Here is a 13,003-nt window from a genome sequence, read left to right as displayed (position 1 = left end):
TGTGTGTGTGTGTGTGTGTGTGTGTGTGTGTGTGTGTGTGTGTGTGTGTGTGTGTGTGTGTGTGTGTGTGTGTGTGTGTGTGTGTGTGTGTGTGTGTGTGTGTGTGTGTGTGTGTGTGTGTGTGTGTGTGTGTGTGTGTGTGTGTGTGTGTGTGTGTGTGTGTGTGTGTGTGTGTGTGTGTGTGTGGTCCAGTTTTTCCAGTAGGGGGTTGTGTTTGGGAGCCTTTAAAAGAGTGGATGTAATGTGTGAATCTCAGAAATGTACTTAAGTAAGTCTACATTTAGCCTAGTTTAGTAATGCAATTAATTCCTTTCTACTGGTTGTGCAAGCCCCCAATGTGCAGTTGTGAACTATTAGTAATATCCAGTGTTATGATAGTGTGCAGCCCAGCAGAGGCCAGCCTGCTCTACTTCCAGACTTCACCACCAGCAGCTGCTATCTCCTATCATATATATATATTTATACATTTGCACAAAGTACAGTATACAAAGATTAAGCCAATTTAATGCGCCGGTTATCATGCTGTCCAGCAAAGCGTTTAACAAAAATATCTAGGTCCAGTGCCTTTGCACGCTCACTCTCAATGCAACCTGATCTCACCAGAATGCGTGACTCCACCACGACTCCTCAACACTGCATTGCGTGGTGGAGTCACGAGCTTTGCTACATTTACGTGTGTCTGCACCACGCAAGCAACCCCAATCTAGTGGTGCTTCGAAGTGAATTAAGCTGCTGTGTCGTTTATTGCACCTCAAACATTAAAACAAATCCAGAGTTACTTGTTTCTGTACTTCCTCTAAGAAGAAAGGACAGTAAAAGAAGAGCTCTGTGGCTTCAGGCTTGATCGCCGTTCAAATGACAGCGTTGGTTTCCCCAAAAGTGGGCGGGGCTGTAACGTGACGTAGATTTTACTCTCCTATTATTCAAAACCATTCTATTTATTCTAACGTAAATTACATGCCAGTGTTTTATCTTTTTATTACTTATATTTGTATACTTTATTTGCTATGAGTTATATCTGAAGCAAATTATGGTTCTGAAGATGTGTAGTCAATTCCACCCTTCAATGTAGCATGAATGTTAACTCTCATTACAGGAACAATACCGGAAACAGACGTAGGAAAGACTCTCAGCTCGCTGATTGGATGTTTTAGCCGCAATGCACGTTTTTAAAGATATTACTGATTTTCTTTGAATATAAGAATGTAAATACTGAGTTGAGAGAATAGTCAGGGGATTTGGGTGATGGGAGACACATCAATGGAATCACAATTTCAATAGCTTACCATTAAATGACGGATATACCTTTCTGCCTGTGATGTTTTACAAATCAGATATTAATATATATATATATATATATTAGGGCCGGGACTCGATTAAAAAGATTAATCTAATTAATTACAGGCTTTGTAATTAATGAATCGCAATTAATCGCATTTTTAATCACATATAAATATTTGACCTGAGAACAGTGAGAAGCAATTTTTTTCACATGGATTTTAGTATACCATTGAATAATGACTGAATACATAAGCTTAAGCAACAAAACATTGTTTCTTTTTTTCAAGGTGGTACTTAACAAAGACCAACAGAAAAGTGCAATTTTTGCCATAAAGTGTAGCAATAGCATATTTAGGAATATAGTACATTTCAGAGATTCAGGTAGCCTATAGGTAGGTAGACCTTCTGTAAACTATAACACTTTGTTTTTTAAGTAAACACAATACTTTCAAGTACATTCAGAACATTGGAAACCCTGACTATTAGAAAACATCTCTCTGTTGCTTCAGAGGCCATAACAGACTTTGTTGATTTACCAACAGTTGATTTAAAAAATCTAATCAATTTCAGTCCAACTCTCTCAATAACCTTGGCCAAAACAATAAACAGTTCAACATAAAGTGCCAGTTGCACCAACAATGTAATAAATAGTTCAACATAAAGTGTACCATTTAAAATAAAATAAAAAAGTGCCAGTGATTGACCTCAATCGCTCCTATTCTTCCAATATCCTGATGAAAAATAAAATCTCTCTGTTGCATAGGCCACTGTTTGATCAACGCGAATTGGGTGTGGGTCCTTGTACTCCGAGTCGGGCTAACGTCCACGCTAGCCTCCACGCTAGCTGCTATATGTTTTGCATTGAGATGATACTTGAGGCTTGATGTGCTGCGGTGATATGCAAATTCCTTTTTGCATAATTTGCAAACAACCGTGCTCTTATCGATGCTTCCATTTTTAAAACAAAATGTCCCATCCACGGGGCCAACCAAAGCGGTCTCATCAGCTTCTTCGTTCATGTTTGACTATTGTTCACTGTGGTTTGTTGTTGTTTGAAGTCATGAACGTTAGTTGGTGCTCCAGTATAATCGGTACCCCTGAAACTCATCCAGTGAGAAACGTTCCGCGGTGCAAAAATAAGTGCGATTAAAATGCGTTAATTTTTGTGTAATTAATTAATCTTAATTAACGCGTTAAAGTCCCGGCCCTAATATATATATATATATATATATATATATATATATATATATATATATATAATATTAATGTAAAAGAAGTAAAACATGAGAAATAGTATTGCAATGTCCTGTAAAATAATGTAAAAACATGAATAAAACTAAATATCTTCAGATGTTATACATACATAAGTGTCCTACACTAATAATACAAAGTTATTATTAGTATGCTGTGTGTACCTTGTGTGCACCGCCTAGTGGTTAAAGCACGTTATTGAATTATTTTTGTTGAATAATGTTATTTTTGTTGAATAATGTTATTTGATGAAAAAAATATTAAGAGTACATACTTTAATAGGGGGAAAGTAGAAGGTCAATGATAGAAATATAGAATATAAAAAATCACTGTAAGTGATCTCTACAATAGAACAGTTTTAGTGCTGGATGTACAAAGATATTAATATGAGGATGTGCAAAACAGACTAATTAACCTTTATTAACACATTAAGAATACTTTAGGTTAAGGTCTTCTTTCAAATAAGAAAAAAGCTTTGGGGGTATCTATCTACAGATAAATATTAAGCCTGACAAAGTACGTCTAATATATTGCTTTCCTGCAATGTTAACTATGTTGAAGCACTTATTTTAACTGATATTATACACATTAATTATACTCTTATGTATGTAGATAGTATAAGAAATGTGCAGAATATGACAGTCTAATGGTGGAGGTATACACACATATTGATAGATTTCTTGTAATGCACTGTTGAGGAACCTGCGACCCAAGTTTTTCATTCATTGCATAACTACACCGTAGTTGTGTATATGATATGTCAATAAACCTTGAAATCTTGAAAGGGATGTCCAAAATAGCAATTATATACAGTTTTTAATGAACTATTAGTAGAGAATAACGATTAATGAATATACTTTATAGAGATCTGCAGATAAATGTTTAGTCTTCTCAAGCACTAACAATCAAATATCTCTCCTGATTGTTGGCACTTTCCCTGAACTTTACTCAGGTGTAACTAAAGTCTGATTTAAGGGTTCTTTATATTTCACATCATTAATCAGAATATGCAAAGTAACTAAAATAAATGTAGTGGAGTAAAAATACCAGGTTATCCTCTGCATTGTAGTGGAGTAGAATTTAAAAGTAACAATGAGCTGTCATGTGGGTATATATTAATGCTGCCCATTATGGATACAAGTGATTTCCCCCCATTTAGTAATTACATGTTTTAAATTTGTACACACCAATGTGTTTCCTATCGTCTAAACCTCCAGGGCTGTAAACAGTTTAATACTGTCAACTTCTAATTTTGGGAAAAACAAAAACGTCTTTTAAAACTAGAATTCCCAGTAGAGACGTGCCATAGAGAACATGTTGCGAAACACAATAGCCAGCATGTGTAGTTCTCGGGGGGCGTTCGAGTCCAGTTTTGAATAGTCTGCCGTGGTTTCGTTCTATTTCAAAGAGCTTGACGCTCTGCGTAAAATTGGCGCACTGCCACTCCAACATCCAATCCCAGAGCTTGAAGATTAATCACGGGGTTTGTCAACGGGACTGTAGTCCCAAACAGTGTTGGGCAAGTTACTTCCAAAATGTAATATATTACATATTACTTATTACTGTCTTTTGAAAGTAATAAGTTACATTACAATATTACTGTCTCTGAAATGTAATGAGTTACACTACTTTAGTTACTTTTGAGTTACTTTCACGCAGCGGAGCAGGTCACGCACACCTGACACAATTTGTTGTTTGTATTTTTCGCTCCATTCTCTTTTTTGAATAGAGGGTGCATAACATTCAACTGCCCCGAAGATCCCGACGCGAAGCCTGATGGACACACCAGGTTTACTAATCTACCCGCACAATTTGTCTCTGGTGTCGGAATGTCTCGCTATGTTAGTACATTCAACAAAACACCATTTCATTTCGGGTTAAAATGTGTTGTAACTGCGTTACTGAGCATTGTAACGGATAATATATTACCCAAATGTCATTAGTAATGCGTTACATTACTTCGTTACAGCAAAAAGTTATATATTGCTGTAACTCCGTTACTTTTGTAACGCGTTACACCCAACACTGGTCCCAAACGATAGCTGGGGATTATGGGTAGTGTGGTGTCTTCGGCCATCCTAAACTGAATTTGTTTTCGGATATCATATCGCATTAACAACACCACATCTTGCGTCACAGAGATCTTCTGTTACTGTCATTTCTTCTTAGAGGAAGTCCAGAAACAAGTAACTCTGGATTTTTTTTTTTATGTTTGAGGTGCAATAAACGACACAGCAGCTTTTTGGCACGTTAAAACTATTATGTTCTGCCTCGCTCATGAGAGTAACAGCTGGAGAAATTACAGCCTCGCCTACTGATTTCAGATGTGTGCTCTAAAATGATATTTATAAATAACTATTATCATTATTATAAGCAAGACAATAAATGGCAAAGATATGTAGAAAATAAACGTATTCAAGATACGTTCATAAGAAACGTAATGTGGGAGAAAATGTTTCTATAAGATATGTAGAAAATAAACGTATTTGAGATACGTTCATAACGAACGTAACGTGGGACAAAATACGTTTCTAGGAGACAGGGTTGCCATAATACATTCTAACGAAAAATACAAATTATTATGAATACAAATAAAATAAAATAAGCCTCCCGTGAGTTACTACAAGCTATAAAGTCGATTTTAAAAACGTTTTATACAATAAAAGCTCACTGCTGGACGTTGTAGAAATGCGTTTGTGCACCATGACAAAGGAGCCTCATTCACTTTAGATTGGGGTTGTTTGCATGGTGCAGACACGTAAATGTAGCAAAGTTTGTGGCTCCACCACGCAATGCGGTGTTAAGGAGTCGTGGTGGAGTCACGCATTCTGGTGAGATCAGGTTGCTCAATGCTGAGCACAGCTAAATGTGTCAACCGCTTACTTGCCATTGTTGACTGCAGGTGAGTTTTAACAAGCTTCAAGGTTGAGAAGCTACGCTGACACCCAGCACTACTCACTGGCAAAACAGCAGAAATCTTGCATAAGCGAAAAAGCTCAAACAGGACGTCCTCAAAAGGATCCAGGAACTTGACTAAGTCCATCAAAGTGGTGGGAGTCTCTTTTCCCTTTGCCCTGTTCCTTTCAAAAATAAATCTTGCCTGATTTAGTTCGTTCTTCAGATCTGGCAAATCTGAGCCGTAAGCTTCTGCAAATAACAACGCAATTTCTTCCTTCAAGAAGTTGCTGCTTGACGGATTTAGAGCCTGTGTTCCCTCCATTATGTTACAGTTGGACTTCCAGAAACGTTTCTCCATCTCACCAATCATGGAGTTTATGATGGGAAGGAATATGTTTACCCTGAAGGCCTCTTTACTGTCAACTTGGGTTCTCTGTCCAAGTGTGGATGTGACTACACCATCATCTAGTCTGCTTGCTGTCTATGTGGCTCTTTTCTGCTTGATCACTTTAGAAATATTGCAATTATCACATGTTTCAATTACTGTATTCCACAGCTCATTGAAGCTTTCCCCTTCATTGCGATATTCCTCAAAAGTCTGCCTGAGGGTCTCGATCAGATCAATAGCTTTGCAAAGGTCTATTTTCAATGACTGGAGCATATCTGATAAGAACTTTGTGTCACCTCGGACCTTTCTGAACACTGTAATTAGAGCAATGAACTTAATGTCAATTTGACGAAGTAGCCCGCATGCCTCTATAGCCCTGGTAGGATTGGGCAAATCTGAGATTTCTTCAAATACTCTTATTACTGCAGTCAACCTATCCATGACGTTTCGACAAGCAATGTAGCGGCAGGCCCATCTAATGTTGCTGAGTCTCTGTAGTTCCCGTGGTGGGCCACTGAACATTCCTTTCTGCACATATGAGGCTGACATGAACACATACAGCTTTTCCAACAACGAGAAAAAACATCCAGCTTTAGGTACGTTTTTCACACAGTCTACAAGAACGAGATTTCAACAGTGTGCATTGCAGTCGATATAGAATGCATACTTGGCTACTTGCTTCACTCTAGCTTGGACTCCAGAACATTTTCCACTCATCACTGCAGCGCCATCGTATCCTTGACCCACGAGATTATCCAAGCAGGAAATCATTTTATTGGTTAAACTACCTGCATCTAAGTGTTCTACTTCCAGGTACTCAAGGAAGCTCTCCTGTACCACACCATCATAATAGTACCTTACCACAAGGGAAATCTGCTCCTTTTTGCTGGCATCTTTTGTCTCATCAGCCATAACGGAAAAATGCTCACTGGCTTTAACTTAATTTATAATTCCCTCCAGCACCATTCCTGCCAAACATTCTAATATCTCATTTTGAATTATTTTACTTGTGTACTTTGCATTTCTGGGCCCCTGTGACAATCTTTTTTTAAATAAATGGATCATGGCGACTCACAAGATTCAATATCTCAAGGAAATTTCCTCTGTTTTCTGATGTTTCAGTTTCATCATGTCCACGTTGTGCAATATTCTGAGTCGCTGTGAGCAGCAAAACTTCAGCCAAGGTTTTGATGTATTTTTGATTTTCAGCTCCCATCATTCCCTGGACAGATGTGTTTGTTTCAGCCATTCTTTTGTGTTCACCCCATGAGATCATTGCATTAATATGTGTCTCTGAATTAGCATGTACATTAAACCCACTATCCCTAAAAGTGGCCTTTTTCCAATTGTAATATCCACTGTCAGATGCATAAACAGTCTTAGGGGCATTTGTAGGGGCAAAATGTCTGCATGCAAAGCAATATGCTGCATCCTTAGATTGGGAATATTCCAGCCAGGTATGCTCTTTAAACCACTCACTGTGGAACGATCTTCTTGCCCGTCCTTGTAGGGTTTTCGGAAAGGCTGAAAGATGTGGCTGCATTGGTCCATCGGTTTTATATTTTGATACATCTAAAATTAGAGAAAATAAGCAATTAGGGCCATTCATTTACTACTGTATCAGTACTTACTAAACGATTCAACTGTCCTATACTCAAATCCATTCGCCCACTCACAGCCTAGTGTGAGGGACCTTGCATTAACTTCAACATACTATAGTGTGCCTAGACCAGAGGTGCTGTAAGCAATTATAGAACCCTGAAGGCAGGAGAGACTGAAAAGAGTCAAGGGAAGCTTATAAAAGTTAACAGCATTTAATTACACAAAAGATGCAGTGGTGTACAAAATGAAATGTGCGAGTGGAGGCGCTCTCCACATCCGACCGGTCAGTTCAGGTCAGGGGGTCGAAGAGGTCAATTCTTGGCTTGCTCTTCCTGTTGTCATCTGAGGTCTTCTCCTATTGGCCAGCGTCGTCGGGGGGCGGGTCCAATGCAGTTCCTGCCTTTTTCTGTAGCTAAATTACATCATTCTGGTGTCTGGTTATTTAAACATTCCCTAATAAAGATTATTCAGCGTCAATAAATGAGTGCTAATCCCAGTGTGCTCTGTGTACAACTTCACATGTAATTTCACCTTGGTTCAAGGTTTGAAATCGTATGATTCCGCCAGATGCTAAATGCTTACCGGAAGTGACGAATTTTCAGAATAAAAGTGTTAAACTAATAGTGAGAACTTCCGGTTTTTCAGAATAAAACAGATTTAAATCAAATAGTGTATTTAATTCAAATTACGCCATATCAACATTGATTTTAATTTCTAACAATCCCTCCTTAAATACCATTTAAGGTATGTAAATAATATTGAAATCAATGAGTTCTTCATCCGAACATTGCATGGTACATAACTCATAAAAGTAAAAAATACAAATAAGAATACATATTCATCATAAATATGAAGTTTTTCATTTGTGCATAACTTCTATCTTAAACCTTTAATGTCACTTCGCAAAATAGCAGCAATTAGCTTGGTATGGAAAACGTCTAACGCCCTCCTTTCACATCATAAATCATCGTCATACTGTATCTGGTGTAAAGGCACTTGTTCTTTTACAAAGTACAAGAAGGATTAAACTATCTAAAAATAGCTAAATATTACTCTTTATTTAAACAAGTCTAGCGCCATTCTATCGGTCTGTTTTTATCTAACTGTTTGTGTCATCCTTTTACTGTGTCTCTGGTGCAATTTACGAATCTCTGCTGGCTCCAGTAGATATAGTTCTCTCCATCCACATTCTTGTTGGTTCTGGGACAGAGGAATAATAATTCAGAACCTGCTGATATTTGAATCTTACTACTTGGCATATGTTACAAACAAAAAACATCTTCATGGTGAACTAAATAAAATCCTTGTAATCTTTCTCAAATCTAATATAACAATTAACTACTCCTGTTTGTGGTAAAAACACACTAATGTTATGTAATACAATTTCATTATGATTCAAAAACAACTAAAGTCATGATGATGTCAGAGTGAATGATTTCCTGAGTGTGTCTGTCCTGTAAGGTACGTCATTCTATGCTTGGATCGTGTGCAGAAATCACATCGATTGTACCTGGTAATACTGCTTCTACCTATCTATTATCAAGCTGAAAAATGAATACAGAAATCCAACATACTGTCATCAAATGTCTTTCTATTATGAATGTAAATGAAATGTATATCCCCATAATGACCTAAACAATAAAGTCTATGGCCTTTACTTCTTTTACCAGGCTAGTTACAAGATGTTGTCTAAATTAAATTCCGTCTCATTACATTACTATGTTTTAGCTTAACTGTAATATTTTCTTTCTACATTTCAAACCTCAGGTACTTTAATATCTGTTGAAATATTACAAAATTGTTTCATTATCACAGGTCAACTTCTTCGGTATTCCATTCTGGAATTACATCTCTCACAGTAGCCCCTTGGCCACTGATTCTGCATCTGTGTTACCGGTTATAACTCAATCAATATTAGAAACATGTCAACATTCACCAAACAGTATATTATCCCTAGATATGGAGCAGGTTAATCCTAAAACTATCTTCAATGCTCAGTTTGAACATCTGGGTTGGGGCGGAAAGTTTTTTTCAATCCTTAAAAGACAAATTTAAATTGTGAATTTTACAACCATGTTGACATTTTATAAATTATACACACCCCCCCCCTTTTTACACATGAACTCATGTGTAATAAAATCCTGTAATGGGGAGGGGAAACAACCTTCAGGTAAATATTGGTTAGGGACATAGCGAACATTCACAATTTGACATCCATTATTGTCATTTCCAAAGTAAACACTTCAGTGAAAATAAGTGTTTCTCTCCGTCTTTCAGGCCCAAAAGAAACAGAATCTTCAGATTTTAGTTTGAGTTTTACATTTGCAAACCGCCAACTCCTGTGGGAGTAAAATATCATCAAGTAGATTAGAAACGGGTCACATGTCCGGTTTCCCCTTTTTAGGAAATTTTTAGGAAATCTCTCGTTTCCCTTGGAGCTCCAAAATAATATGTTAGTCCAAAAACATGCTTGGTTAGTTATTGTTTTAGAATCATGCAGTTACACTGATCACATTCCGGCATTCATTCACACTCACACTGTCTGGATGTCACGTCAGGTTTGGTCAGGTACACCCCAGAGTCAGTCATTGACAGTGCTTTTGTCACACTGTCAGTCAGGGTCAAAGGTAATTTGGTCTCGGTCTTTTGGCCATGACGTGCTATGCAGAGTCTTTTCAGAGGTATTTCAGCATAGGCGGGTTCCCTTTATCTACAAAAATATGTCATATGTGGAGCGCCATTCCTTATTCATTCACGATTTCAACTATGATTTTCAAGATGGTTCTAACTTTCCATTTGGACTTCTGCCTCCCATCTTTCCTGAAACTTGGTACAAAACTCACTTCCTTATAGTACTACTACTACTGCAATTCATTTACACCTAATTAGTATTACAATGTCTAATAGATCTAATTCAGAGACTTGCGTACATAACTATTATCTTGAGTCAAACCATTACTAGGATCTGTGTAGCTCTGCTATGTATTTCATAGCTCATCTATCTTCAATTCTGGTCTACTTAAAAAACAATTTAAAACTCTTTAGCAGTGTGTGGAAGCCTGGGTGTTCGAACATGTAACAATTACTCCCTCCTTTATCAAGGATTTTAAAACAGAAGTCATTTCATATTTCCATCTGAAAGCCCTCCTATGATAATAACTATGCTACAATGGAGAAATCAACACTTTAGATTGGAATACTATATTTGGCTTGGCACTAGCTCTTCCTTTAACATGATCCATACAAATACAGATGTGTCTTATAGAGTGGTTCCTAAAACTATCCTTTTAATGGTGATCAATATTGTAACAAATGAGATCACTACTTTATTCACACGTGAATAAAAATCTCTAAAAGAATAATTTGTTTACATGATGAAAAGATTGAAGATTATGGTTCTACTCTGTACTCCAAAACACCCACTGCTTAAAGTGGAGTGAATATTTCCATCATGTCTCCCTCAGTGTGATTTTCTCATTTTACTTGACCCCTTTACTGCTATTTTTTATTTACCAATTGATTAATTCATGGTTAATAAATCTGTTTGTCTTCACGTACTTATCAAGTCAATTCAAGTTATTTAAATGTGGTCTCTTTTATGTGCGTTTGTGAATAAGTGTGTTTATGTGTAAACTCACTCATTCCCGTTCTCCTTTTCTCCTCCTCTGGTTGTGACCCCGGCCTCCTCACTTCTAATCGACCATGCCAACTCCTCTGATTCTGTCTTCTCTTCAGTCCATCAGCTCTTGAATCCATCCGCTGTAACTCTTTTAGGCAGCCTTTGGCCCAGTTACATCTGCAGCCCACATCATGCCACTGTTCTTGCACTGCTTTGCATGTCATCTCCTCCTTTACAGTCTCTTCGCTGTTTTTATGGAGGGCGGATTCTGCTCTCAAGTTTCACACTTTGCTCTTGCCAAATCTCGTGGCTCAGCTTGGAACTTCATGCCCGGTCTGAGGGACTGATGAGAGTAAGGTAACTGTCTCACCTTTCGTTTAGGCCCAGCCAAAAACTCCAGCAGTGAGTCTGTAGCCTGTCCTCCCTTTGTGCAGCCTGGTGTGATGCTAGTTAGCTTGCAGCCTTCCCCTCTACTCAGCTCTATCCTGCTTCAGGCCCACCCAGGGATGCCAAATTGTAAGCAATTCTAGAACCCTGAAGCCAGGAGAGACTGAAAAGAGTCAAGGGAAGCTTATAAAAGTTTACAGCATTTAATTACACAAAAGATGCGGTGGTGTACAAAATGAAATGTGCGAGTGGAGGCGCTCTCCACATCCAACGACCGGTCAGTTCAGGTCAGGGGGTCGAAGAGGTCAATTCTTGGCTTGCTCTTCCTGTTGTCATCTGAGGTCTTCTCCTTTTGGCCGGCGTCGTCGGGGGGCAGGTCCAATGCAATTCCTGCCTTTTTCTGTAGCTAAATTACATCATACTGGTGTCTGTGGTTATTTAAACATTACCTAATAAACATTATTCAGCGTCAATAAATGAGTGATAATCCCAGTGTGCTCAGTGTACAACATCACAGGTCATTTCACCTTGGTTCAAGGTTTGAAATCGTATGATTCCGCCAGATGCTAAATGCTAACCGGAAGTGACGAATTTTCAGAATAAAAGTGTTAAGCTAACAGTGAGAACTTAAAATAGACAAAACCGGTTTTTATCCCTCCTCCCTTGGCCTCCCTGCCACTTAATTCAGGAGTTTACTTGATTGACAGAAAAAGCAACCTATTGCTTTCCAGTCTGTTAACCCAGAATGCAAAGCGATACAAAATCAGTCAAGTGCCGAGAAAACTCAAATTAAGTTAAAGAGACAAACAACAAAATGAGTGCGGGACCGCGCAAAAATATAAAGACATACCACTTCCACACAGAATGGGAGGAAGAATATTTTTTTGTGATGTCACATTCAAAGGTTATTTGCCTTATTTGTAAAGCAAGCGTCGCTCTGCCAAAGAAAGGTAACGTTGAGAGGCATTATCGGAGCGTTCACAAGGCATATGACAGCGACTTCCCTCCGAGTAGCGAGTTGAGAAAGAGAAAGGTCATGTATTATTGCTACAAAAACATTATCTCGCAGTCTTAGTGTTGCTAACTCGTTTCTAACATGCAAAAAGACAAACAAATGCATCTATGGTCGGTGTATTTTCGACCTTTCCAATCCAGACCAGATCTCTCTATCCCGTCTGTGTGCGAGGGGGCGGGGCAGTTAACACACACGCGGCTGCCTGCTACATGGCATGCAGCAACACACGGAGGAGATGGCGGAGAGAAGCGCTCCAAGGTGTGGTTAAATGTTACCCGTCTTGAGGTGGACAATGCTCGTTGCCAAGAGTGTTTAGCATGTAAGGGCGGTAACACGAGTGATTTGTCTAAACATTTAGCAAAAGTTCACCACATTCAGACGGAGGAATGCACCGGGTTCGACTGTCTTTCTAGTAGCTCTGTAGCCCCATCCACGAGTAACGTTTCCACGTCAGGTGTTAAGGCCCAGATACACCGGCCCGAAATCGGCAGTAAATGGGAGTCGGGCCGAACATGAGCGTGGGCACGCCTTATTCTGAGTGGTGTGCGCCGCACCGTCGGGT

General features: G+C 38.6%; 1 protein-coding gene across 1 annotated transcript in view; it reads left to right on the top strand.

The window, feature by feature from the left end:
- ntsr1 (neurotensin receptor 1 (high affinity)) overlaps positions 1–13,003 on the top strand; it is a 106,299-nt gene that overhangs the window by 1,902 nt on the left and 91,394 nt on the right. The gene's annotated exons all lie outside the window — the stretch shown is intronic.

This window comes from Notothenia rossii (assembly GCF_949606895.1).
Source record: "Notothenia rossii genome assembly, chromosome: 4".
NCBI classification, from domain to species: Eukaryota; Metazoa; Chordata; class Actinopteri; order Perciformes; family Nototheniidae; genus Notothenia; species Notothenia rossii.
Note: the sequence above shows the minus strand (reverse complement) of the source record. Positions and strands in the feature narration are given on the sequence as shown.